At 39.5% G+C, this 12,643-nt stretch overlaps 1 protein-coding gene across 9 annotated transcripts in view; it reads left to right on the forward strand.

Moving 5' to 3' along the window:
* Positions 1-1,222: 1,222 nt before the first annotated feature.
* Positions 1,223-12,643, forward strand: part of NLGN4X (neuroligin 4 X-linked) — a 200,201-nt gene continuing 188,780 nt past the window's right edge. For 5 of the 9 annotated variants that reach the window (XM_066982644.1, XM_066982642.1, XM_066982649.1 and 2 more), the window contains exon 1: positions 1,223-1,667. The gene's annotated coding sequence lies outside the window, so the exon portion shown is untranslated. Of the gene's footprint in view, positions 1,668-9,510; positions 9,619-12,643 lie in introns of all 9 variants that reach the window. The other 4 variants (XM_066982656.1, XM_066982657.1, XM_066982638.1 and 1 more) reach the window with 2 other exon arrangements.

A 12,643-nucleotide genomic window follows, 5' to 3' on the forward strand; every position in this document is an offset into this window, starting at 1 on the left:
AATATAACAAGACACTATATACGAATAGACACATAACAGGCCTATTTTGTCGGCTAGGTGGTATCTTTAAATCAGATAGTATGTATTCCTCTACTGCTTGAAACAGGAAAGCACAGAAATGATTGATAAGTCCAATATCACAGACAGAACTCAAATTTGAGAAAATAAGGCACTATCTGTTCTGTTCTGGGGATCTGACATTGTGGTAGAAACAAAACACCTACAACAGTAGAGATGCTGATTTTATTTTGTTATTTCAGCATTTTAAACTGTCAAAAACACATTGTATGAAGTCTAACTCTTGTGACAGAAAATCTCATCAAGGCATGAATATGATTTTTTTATTGATGAATATGATTTTTATTTCAAATGGTTAAAATATTTTCAAGACCTTTTTATTTTTATTTTTGCCTCATTGGAGAACTCAATCAACCCATGCCTGGTTTCAGTTTGGGGTCCTACACTCTGGGTAATGTTAACTGTTGTTACTAAACTGTTCAAAGGAACATGCTGAGGAGTGAAATAAGGCGTATCTGTTGGAGGCCTGAGCACATCTTTGCTACACCAGCCTTAGTCTGAAATTGTACACAGGAAGTGAACCAGAGACTCTGTACTTGGCAGTGCAGAGCAATAACCATGGAGCCCCTTCTTCAGCCATTATGCTTGACCTTCACAACTATGGTTAGCTGACTAAAATAGGGACATTAAACTAGTCTCCTTATGTAAACAAAAACAAAATCAAAAACAAAACAAAAAATTCACAACTGAGCAATGTCTACTCTTTTGTTTTAATATAGGAGGAAAGGGAACAAAAACAAAACACTTTGGCGACTGATATACAGTTAAACTGTTAGCTCAGTGTAACAGCATATGGGTGAATTTGGTAACAACAGGCTGGCACTGGAGAAACTGCTGTCTCGAAGGGTTAACCAAGACTGCACTTGCTGTATTGTGGAGCAGGAAGAGTAACAGTCCAAGCTGTGTGAGCACACAAATAACTCCCGCCCCCCCCCCCCCCCCCGACATACACACATACGAAAACACATTTATTTCTCTGTGTGCGACGTGCCCACCTGTTCAGCCCCCCAGGCCCTGGCCAGCCCTGCACTGACGCTTCACACGGGGATGAGATGCTCCTTGCGAGAGGCTGTGGATGGAGATACGGTTTCTGTAGTGATGGGGAGACTGCGGAGAGCTATTGGCTGCTGGCTTTGTAAATTTCATTCAGTTTGGTCCAATAGCAGGAGGAGAGCGCCTGGTACAGCCTGGACCTCTCTCCCCCTCTCCCAGCTTGCCTTGCCTTGCAGATCAGTCTCTCTCCGGCTCGGTCTCTCTGCATAGTCAATCACAGCTCCTGCTCGCAGACCCAACTCTCCCTCTTGCACTGATTGTAATTAATTTTCTGCCTGAATGTAGGTTGCTGACAAGCGAGAACGCGAGTTTCTTTCAGATCCAGTGTTGTTGTTTTTCCTATTGTTATTTTTAATTTTTACCCCCTTCGTGGTCGTTGCATTCCTTTGGAGAAGCAAATCGCGTTGGATTCCAAAAAGGAAAGTAAGGACCTTGTGTGAATAATCCCGGCTGCATGATACCCTGAGAGGATTTCCTGAAAGAATCTGGCTGTGTTAAAAAGACCGTTATGCTTCTGCATCTGTTCCAGTGTTAAGGTAGGAGTACCGGATTTACCGTTTGCGTGTTCATTTTCATTTTTTTCAGTTGCTTTTTTTTTTTTTTTTTTTTTTTTTTTCCCGGCGGGGGTGGGGGAGAGGTGTTGCAGTTGATACTCTGGCAAAGGGCGAGCAGTTTGCTGCAGTCGTCTGTGCTTTTACTTTTCCCATCATTATAAAGCGATACTTTCTTTCTGCCATCTCCACCATCATGCGTGATCTCGATGTCACATATGTGTATATATGCAAATGTATTTATTTTTTATCCGCTTAGGTCTCGACCCCCATAGCCCCCTTGCACCATAATTTGGAGGCATTTTGGTGCAATGAGCTATTTGGAAAGGCTCTAGGGTTCTGTGTGAGATGTTTACAAAGTAGCTCTGCCTTACAGCCGAATAAACAGAAGAGTGTGGAGGAGAGGAGGGAAAAATATCTGCAGTACCGAGAGAGAGAGAGAGAGAGAGAGAGAGAGAGAGAGAGAGAGAGAGAGAGAGAGAGAGAAGAGCGAAGCCACAGTTTTCTGCAAGCGCGGAGAGGGGCTGGAGCAGTACCTCATGCTCTGTGTGCGCTTGTGGTTTTCAGGGAAATACAAAACCAACACGTCGGGTTTTGGTTAACCACTTCCCTCGCTGCCACCACAGCCACTAAAAAGAAAAAGGGAACGGGGGAGGATGGCGGGTGGCGGGGGGGGGGAGGGGGGGGGGCGTTGAGAACGAGGGTGGCGGCTGTTCAGAGGAAATCTTGGCTCTTCTTGGATTAAGCTGTGCACCCGCTTTTGGTTTAGCTATTCTGTGGTGTTTTTTTTTTCTTCCATTTTTTTTCTTTTTTTTTTTTTTTTTCTCCTTTCTTTCGTTCCTTTTCCGGGCTTGGGTAAAATGCCCGCTTTTGTGATGGGCATGGGTTCCCGCACGTGATGGAGCGGGGACTGGCACTGGGGAGAGCCAGCACCAGTATGCGCGGAGCGGCGGCGGCGGATGGGGGGAGGAAAAAAAAAAAAAGCAAAAAAAAAAAAAAAAAAAAGGCAGAAGAAAAAAGAAGCACCCCCCCACCCCCACCCCGGCCGACAGTATATCAGCTTCTCTGCAAAGCTGGGGCGGGGGCGGGCGAGGCGGGGGCTGGCGGCGGGAGGCGCCAGGGCTGCGCCCCCTCCCCGGGGAAAGGCCGACGCCACCGCCTGCGCCCCGCCGAGCGGGGGCGGCTCCGTGGCCCTTTCGGACGCCCGGCAGGCGGCGCGGGGGGAGCGGGGGCGCCGGCAGCTCGACCTCCCCCCGCACCACACCACCCCCACCCCCACGCCGGGGAAACTTGGCCGCTTTCGGCGCTCGGCGTGGGGAAAGGGAGAGAAGTTTGTGCGGCGGTGGCGGGGCGCGGCCAGGAGGTGGCGGTGTGGGCCCGCGCCCGCTGCTCCTGCCGTCCCCGTCCCCGTCGATGCGGTGCCCTGAGCAGGCAGGACGCGAGGCGCAGAGGGAAGTTTGGCGGCCGGGTGTGGGAGCGGGGGGCTGGGGGAGTGGGGGCAGCGGGCTGGGGGCGTCCAAACGCCGCCAAAGGCAGGCTGAGGTGCGAAGGAGCGCCGCGGTGCACCTCAAGTGCGGCGGTCTAAACCTTTAAAGCCTTGGTGGTACAGGGAGCGGAGCAGCGGCGGATGTGGACGTTTAAACGATGGCTTTTTTTTTTTTTTTTTTCATGTATAGGCTTTGTGGGCGAACTGATGGCATGAATACATGCACACGCTCAGATGGTTTGTATTTAAAAACAAGCCATCGCCACTTAAAAAAAAAAAAACACAACTCTTTAATCATGATTGATCAGTGTTGACAGCAAATTCTAGACTGACTTTTGTTTTTAAATGATTATTAATGTTAGGGGTATACCTGCATATTTTTAGAAGTAGGTGATTAGAAAGCAAAGCTCTGTTGGATGAATTTACAAGCAGTTCGACCGAAATGGAAATCTCTGGTATATTCTCTTCCTGAAACATCAATGTAACTGCCACCTTAAATATCTCCTATAAATGGAAGGGCAATAGTCCACATCCTATGGGACACAAATTAAAGTTTATTAATTATTAGAAGTATAAGTCTTTTGTTAGCACTAAAGAAGTAAACTTGTTTTCTGTCACCATAAGAAAATAATGAATTACTTCCATTAATTTTAATTCCTGGATGAAAGCACAACTTTGCTTTGTAGTGGCGAACTAATTTTATATGTCTAATGAACCCTACATTTAATTTTACTTACAAAATATGTATTTGATATTTCACCAATTAATAGCATCTATATAGACCTCTATGTAGGTAATACCTATGTGGATATCCTGGACCTTTTTTTTTTTTTTTTTTGCTTATACTTCTGAGTAACGGGTTATATGCATTGTTTTATGCATCATATTCCAAATAAACATTAAAGACTGAGAGCATGAAAACATGCCATGCAGTTTCTGGTAACTCAAACCCAGCAAGATCTATAGTGGCATGGAATTTTCTGGGAATATTTTTTTTCCATTTTTTTTGACCTACTTATTCTTAGCATCTTGAAATTATTACTCTTTTGTGTATAAATGGAGCTGTTATTGCTCTTTCTTCTCGATTCATATGCCTGTGTACCGTATAGGTGCAATTATATGGGTGCAATCATTGTTGGTATGCTGTATGCAAGTGCAACCTATTAAGTTGCACCAGGTATTATAACTTAAATTAAGTTTGGCATCCAAAACATATTGGTCCTCAAGAGAATTCTGATTCATGTCTAATTTATTTATTTATTTTCCTTTGAATATAAAAACCTTTTAGTCTTGATCTCTACTGTAAAGCATATATGTAGACAAGAAAATACATTTTCTTCCTTCTACGTTTCTAGATGGAGTGATTACTTGCCTGGTATTGTTTTGAAGTGAAGTGCTGTATTACAAACATGTAGACTGTAAATGCAAAAGTTCCTGATGATTTCTGTTTTTCAGCTAAGTCTGGTGGTCAGTGATGAAGTTTAATCTTTTTAAAGGCATCACAATGCATTCAAATCAAAGCAAGCCTCGTGGCGTAGCTATCTTTTTAGGTAGTCCCACATTCCCGGGTAGATTAATTTGCCTCACAGTTATTACATTTGGTAAATATCTTGGTCTTAATAGGCATCCTTTAGCTGAAGATCTGTCATGTAGAGATGAAGACACGAGGCAGAAAGAAAAGCTGTTTAACTAAAGCTTTGTATTACAGATATCATATAGAAACAAGGATTTGTTTCGCTTTTTTTTTTTTTAACAAAAGAGTGATTCAAGGAACATTTACTGACTGCTGCATAGAGGTTTGCACATTTGTTTTTGACAGGTTCTCAATACAGCCTCCTCTTGGCCTTTCAAACACGCATGCAGCTATTTGATGGCTGAATCACATAGTGTAAAGAACAGCTCCACCTGGGTAGGACAGGAATAAGCATCATGCTATAACCAGCATATAATTTAGTCATTCTGTCACTCGAAGACTTGTCATCGAGATTCAAGATCTCTTCAGCATGAGTAAGATTGGTTAGTTATGTGCACTGGATTATAAATTTGTGAGTCTTAAAAAAAATCCTAATAAAACCAAAACATAAACATGAGCTGCAAAAATCAATAAAGGCTCTCATTTCCAACTGCAGCTATCCTCCGTCACAGTTCAGCTCAGGTGCATTCAAGCAATGTTTGTAAAGCATTTATGCTGTGAGCCATTTCGATCCCCACATCTGACAGGGTTATGTACTCAACTCTGTCAACTCTGTCACCTTTTAATAGTTCTCTAGTTCTCATTCTATTTGTTTTAGAAGTCCTCAGATTGGATTTGGGGGCGCGGGGGGGAAGCCACACAAGAGAAGGCATTGCTGTCTAGCAGAGGAAAAATTAGGTTCATTGGTAATATTCTTGCAAAGTTATTTTGATTAAAATGAAGCACAATGTTATTCAACTTTTCACAACTTGAAATAGATTTAAGGTTAGAGAAAATTGAAAAATACAGTTTATAAACGGCTTGTAGTGAGTGGATTCAAAGGGTAGGAAATTATTCTGAAGATACTATATTCAAGCTCATCTCTCTTTATACCATGTAAAGTAGGAGGAATTCTTTCTGGATATTGTCGTTAAAAGTAAGATGTATATGACCCAGAGATACTTTATGTTTTGCATGCACAACTCGCGTGAGAATAGAAGCAGCCCTTCTAGAAGATGGCTTTTTATGTGAGATCCGCAGTGAGGCTTTACCACAAGCATGGCTAATTCAAACCAAATGCATTACCACATGCTGGAGTGATCCCTAGCTAAGCATGTTCAGATCTGTACTGTAATAATCTAAAAATAAATTGTAGTCACTGATGTCACAATGTATAATTCTTTCTTTCTGCTGTCTTCTATGCTGAGCCCACACACCACTTAGTGTCATAGGATGTATTTTGGTAAGAGCATACCACTGACTAGCTTCAGTTGAGGGTTAGGACTTTTCCATGCTTGTCTTTCTTCTGTTGTTTATGTACTCCTTGAGACTTGCAACTTGTTGGGGAACTTGAGCCTTTCAAGACGTAAGCTTTGAAAGTGAGTGGCATTTTTTATTAGGAAAAATATTTGAGTTACAGTTGATAAATATAAAAAAATATTTATATCTGAAAACATGAGTACTGCATAGCTGTCACAATTTTCTCTTATTCGTATAACTTCATTTAAAAGTATTCATTTTTACTGTTTGCAGAGGGACTATTTTTAAATATTGCACAGATTGTAACAGAGTCATATTAAAGATTGTTTCTTTTAATGTAACAATAAAGGATTTGTGCAATATAATGTTTGTTTCTTTTCTTTGATTAGCCAACATCCAATTATATTTACTTCTGAAGTAGCTGACTTGATTTCTTATGTAGAATGAATTAAAACATTTTGTCTTTACTTTTATTTGATTTTTTTGTAATATAATGAATATAATGAGAAATATTTTTGAGTTTTAATTACACAAATCATTGAGACTAAGCCACTTCAATATTTCACCATAATGGACGATAGATGAAATGTGTAAGACTGTAGTGTTATGTTTTGATGGTAGTAAACTTCTAATAGTATATTTCAGATTTGCATTTGTTGAATGCAGTAGACAAAAATAGGTAACCTACTGCTTCTCAGTACAAATTATTTCAGAGGTAAGGTATTTCCTTTTTTTCTCCAAGTGCAGGTAGCCACTGTCATTTAAAAGAAGTCTACTATAGCCAGAAATGGAAGAGAAAAATCATAAATAGTCATTTGTTTCCCAAAGTGTTGCTTGAAGTAGTCTAATGGTTTGATTATTTTGAAAATACTTATTGGTTTAGTGTCTGCGTCGGTTACAGGCCCAATACAGACCTGGGGGGAACCAAATTTCAAATTGTTGGTACTGTGCTCTGTACTTTTACTATCAAGTTCATGGTCCTAGTACGACTGACCAGCCATGTCAATCAGTGCCATCATGTGGTGATGTTGTGATATCATTGCCAGACATCTCTGGGCTGGTGATCGAGATTCTTTAGAAGCTTCTTAAAGTCAGTTTTGGACTCTTAGTGAAAAATAGACAAGTTAATGGCAACAATTGTTCCTTCCAAAAACTGTTTAGAACTGTACGAAGTGAGCTCAAACAAATTACTTACATTTTCTATAACAAGATTTCTTTTAAGCTTTTGAGCACTGTTGAAATAGAAGTGGCCATACTTTAATAACTCTTCTGTTTGGTATTTTTATGATGATTTTTTTTTTCCTCCAAGGCAGCCTGTGCTGTAATCATCTCCAAAGACCTATTTTTTTTTTAAATAAACAAAAAATACATTATATGCCATACTTTTGCACTGTGATTTTGAAATATGGAATTTGGAATGGAACCAGATTATTTGTGTTTATTTCTATGTATTCATTTTATACGGACATTTTAAAATTAGATTTTAGACTTTTTTTTTTCTACAGCCACTTGCAAAGTAGTTGTAGCAGCCAGTTTTTCTTCTATTAAATATTTTTTTTGCAGACATTACACAGAACTCTGATATTAAAAAGTGGAGCAGGCAATTACTTAAAATTTGTCAATAATATGATTTTTTTTTGTTTCTGTTTGTTTGTTTTTCTGCATATATTTTATATATATTACTTATTCTCTACTACTTTATTTATAATTCTCCACAAATCTATATCCCCTGTGAAATATCTCTTTCAAGTACTTGGGCGTATATAGATACATGTTACAAAAAATAAAAATAAACATTTTATAGGAAATGTACTTATAATTTGACATGTGATCTACCTTTTTTTTGATTTGCTGTGAAAGATTTCCAGATGTCATTTTGAATTAAAAAAAAAAAATCATTATTTTGTTCATGTGGGACCATATAAGATCTAAGGTATATGCAATCTAATGCACGATAGATTTTTGCTCATTTTCTCACTGGATGTAACATAGACCATTAACATTAACAGACTCATGTAACAGGACCAAGGTTAACAGACCATTAACAGGTTAGTGTTACGGGACCAAGGCTTGTTGGATTCAGTGCAAAGATTTCTGTTGATTTCAAAAAGCTTTTTGTTACACCCTATGAGTAGCTGGCATTTGGATAAAGTACGTATGTAGTATTTGCATAAGACTGGCAACGTCATACAGCTTACGAGAACGTGTTAAGTTCTGCTGATAAAACTGCCTTATTTGAAAAATAATTAAAAAAAAAAACACAACTCAGTACGGTATATGAAATTACGTAACTCCATCTCTTCTTTGAAGAGCTTTTACAGGTGCAGATGATTATATACAGTAGAAAAGTATACTAGATGATGTAGGAGCATGTACTGTCTCAACTCTTGTTCTGTTGGTTACTGTGTTTGTAAAGACAAATGGTTGCACAGAGTTGCTGTTTTCTATGATTTCTTCCTGAAGTTTCCTGGATTTATTTTTCAACAGAAGCTGTGTACCTGTTGGTAATCAAACTAATGAAGTACAGAAATCCAATTTGTACACCTTTCCATACAGGGGTTCTCAATATCTGTGTATGTGCTGAAGAGGCAGGTTTTTTTAATTTCTTTTTTTGTTTGTTTGTTTTGTTTTGTTTCGTTTTTCTCCTTATCTCCCTACTAGCTTTGTCATATTATTATAGTGTGTTATATCCCTGGATTTTCAGTTGTACTGTTTCTACATTAGAGATTTCAATATTATTTTATAGGATATTCTGAGAAAAAAAAAAAGAATAAAAAAAACTCACCTTGATTCCAGAGGAATATTGGAAGAGGAGGTGATGCCCATGTGAATCATTGGTACATCTGCCATTACCAAAGCTCTCTGAAAATAGTAATGAATAGGACTATTTCTGTATTTCATGGGATGTCTCAGGCATAAGCAAAAGAATTGCAGCAACACTGAAATGCTGATGGGCAGCCATAAGCAGCAGCTAGCAAGTTATTCTTGTATTAGATGTTCCCTTCACCCAAAATTTAGAGCAGATGGTTCAGCACAGTACTTCAGGACAGCATTCATCAGATAGAGCATTGCATCTCAGTCAAGTACGTAGTCACTGATTTGTTGGTTGGAGTCTCCCAAGCCAAATATGTCTCTATCAGTAATGTAATTATTGAAATGTCTTCCTGCTGCATTTTACATCATCTACATGAAAGCAAAGATAAGTTCTCAATACACAATGGAGTGAGGGGAAGTAGAACTTTCTGCAAAATATGCACAGATTGACCCCTATGGCCCCCTGCTACAAAAACCTTGCCATGTAAACCCACTACAGCTGTGGTGTCCAAGGCTGTGAATTTGTTTAACACAGCCAGCAGTAGGTCTGCTACTGAAATTAGAGTTGTTTAGTGTCTGTAGTTTCCAATCTGCAGGTGGTGAATTATGGCGCAGATGATGCAGATCCATTGGTCTTGACAGATGAAATATTAGTATTTATTGAAACTGGATATTAACCCTGGATCTGGAAGTCGTGTCTTCAGGTAAGATGCAGCATATTAATTTCATGTTCATTGTAATAATACTTTGATCAGGTGCAGAAGTTATAGTGGAAAGGTGGACGTATTGCTTCCATCTAAAGAGGTTAGTTATTAAGAAAACATTACTTTTTTAATGTTGTATTTGTTAAGCCTTTCTTTTTCTCAAGACCTTGTATATGAACTGTGTTTGAATTATGACTTTTGAAAAAAATGCTTAGAGTTTATATCAGTTTGATGCCATCTTTACATATAGATAACATTTCAAATACAGTGCTTTAGGAATTTGGTAATGCAGGTCAGCTGGCACATATATATAAAGAATAGAGTAAATTTAAAGAGACAGTAAGACTCATAGAATAATAAAGGTTTTAAAAGACCTTCAAGATCATCTGGTCCAACCATCCCCTACGACCAATGTCACCCACTAAACCATGTCCCTAAGCATCATGTCCAACCTTTCCTTAAACACCCCCAGGGACGGTGACACCGACCCTTGGGGAACACCACTCATGACCAGTCACCAGCTAGATTTCACTCCATTCACCACCACACTCTGGGCCCAGCCATCCAGCCAGTTTTGACCCAGTAAAGAGTGTAGCTGTCCAAGCCATGGGCTGCCAGCTTCTCCAGTTTACAGGACTGTGCAAGACATTCTGCAATGACTTTTCTGTCCTGATCTGGTACAGAGGTGTGATGTTACTGAAATGCAATGAGTTATTGGTGTAGTTAGCTTGTAGCACTGTCCTACATTGAGTTGCCATGGTCATGGAGTAAACTGCAAGTGTAAGTGAAAGTAGCTGTCTACTAGAAGAGCTGTCCCATTTTCATTTGTTCTGTAATATAGCAAATAGATATTTCTCGTTGGAATTATCAGTCTGATTTCTCCATTCTCTATTTACTTTAGAAATAAAATGTTCTAGTGAATTGTCCTCCTGCTTAAATCTGTCTTGTCTAAGAGTTTTGGCTCTGGAAAACTGAAATTAGAACATGTAGTTACAATCTTTCATTTTCCGTGTTTATGCTTTACCTGCAAATATTCTGTTTCCTTTCTTGTCTCTTAAGTTTTTAATTTGTCTTGGTATCCCAGATCCCTCGCAAAGCTTTCTTCCATTTATGAGTTATTAAAGGTGTAATAATGGTCAATATGGTGGTGGCAGCTTCAATAGGTAGAGCAAAAAACTCTTTTCTCATGAGTGATTTATATTCACATTTCTGATATGCTGAATTTGAGTGCCTTTTTGTAAAGGATTTCTTGTTCTGGCACTAGAAATTACATTAACAATATAGAAGTTACACAAGCAATGCTGAGAGAACACAAGATGGGAGCAATTGTAATAGTGGTAGTGTGCTGAATTCTCTTAGCTATCAGATAAGAATGGAAAGCTAAGTAACTCTTGAACTTGGTATATGAGTTATGATCACTGGACCATAACACTTCACAGAAACACCTTTCCATAGTAGATTTTAGTTTCTGTTTGCCCCTGGAGAGTTACTACTTGGCTAGACTTGATATTTCACTGCTTTCTGAAGCCGGTTAGCCATGTTACCAAATAGTAAGCTGTTTTGTTGTTGTTTTGTTTGTTTTGTTTTGTTTTGTTTTATTTTGTTTTGTTTTCACAATGAATTGTATTGAGGTTGGAGAAGATACTGTCTGGAGCAAGAAGAGTCAATAAGGGTGGTGAAGTAATGGTTGAATTCCTTTTTGGAAGAAAATTCAACAGTAATGATGGCATTTTTAACACCATTTCTACCTTTTAAGACCTGAAAGCTAAGCAGTGAATGGAATAATTATGTGTAAGATGAGGAGACTTCATATTCTAATTTTTGCCTTTCCCTCTGTGCAAGATAAGGGATGTTTCTCAAATGACACCCATCCCTCCCCCTCTCCCCACCCCAAATTCCTAGCCTGGTTTAATGTTTATCCTTTTCATACTTCGTATTGCCTCAAGATGCCCTTCCTAGTCAGAGACTATAAATGTGCAATGCGTTGCAGACAGATTAGCAGTTTCAAAGAAAGGTTAACATTGAATAGGATTTTCATAGAAAAAGAAGAATGAGCTAAGAGGGAATGAGGTAAGAAGTAAGTTGCCATTGGGGGTAGATTCTCAAAACATATATAGGACACTCACTAAAGAAAAACTGAGAATGTAAGGCAAGTGTAGGAATGAGGGGATGACAAATAGGGACAGTAGAGGTGCTAGAGCAGGGAAAGTAGAATAGTGAGAGCAATGATAATAAATGTTCTGGAGAGCCTGTAGTAGTAAGATATCAGTCAAGACAGACTTACAAGAGGGATGTTTTGGAAGATCAGAGTTAAGTTTTGTCTGAGGGGGTGCAATATACTAGAAATAGGTTCACTATATGGATAAGAATGAAAATATGATTCTCCGTATCAATATCACTCCACAGGGGTATAGATTGTACTCTTTGAAAGAAAGTCTATTTTCTTCTTAATAATCTTTTAAAATATTTTTTCTCCAAATAAAACTAGGTATGAAGGGGGACAGGGTGGGAAAAGAGGCTTGACAGAGATGAGCCTGTGGGAGCAGTTCCAGGATTGTGGGTGAGGGCAATGGCACAGCTGAAGTGCATCTACACCAGTGCACACAGCATGGGCAACAAACAGGAGGGGCTGGAAGCCATGAAGTGGCAGGCAAACTGTGGCCTACTTGCCATCCCTGAAATGTGGTGGTACCACTCCCATGACTGGAGTGCTGCAGTGGATGGCTACAAGCTCTTCAGAAGGGACAGGAACCTAAGGAGGTGCGGTGGCATGGCTTTCTATATTAGAGAGTGTTTCGATGCTGTTGAGCTCAGGGTTGGGAATGATAAGGTAGAGTTCCTATGGATAAGAATCAGGGGGTTGGCCAACAAGGTGGACATCCTAGTGGGGGTCTGTTATAGACTGCCAAACCAGGATGAAGAGACGGATGAGTTGTTCTATAAGCAGCTGGCAGAAGTCCCTCAATCACCAGTGCTTGTTCTCCTGGGGACTTTAACTTACCAGACATATGCTGGAAATAAAATA

The sequence above is a fragment of the Anser cygnoides genome, chromosome 1 (genome assembly GCF_040182565.1).
Source record: "Anser cygnoides isolate HZ-2024a breed goose chromosome 1, Taihu_goose_T2T_genome, whole genome shotgun sequence".
Taxonomy (NCBI): domain Eukaryota; kingdom Metazoa; phylum Chordata; class Aves; order Anseriformes; family Anatidae; genus Anser; species Anser cygnoides.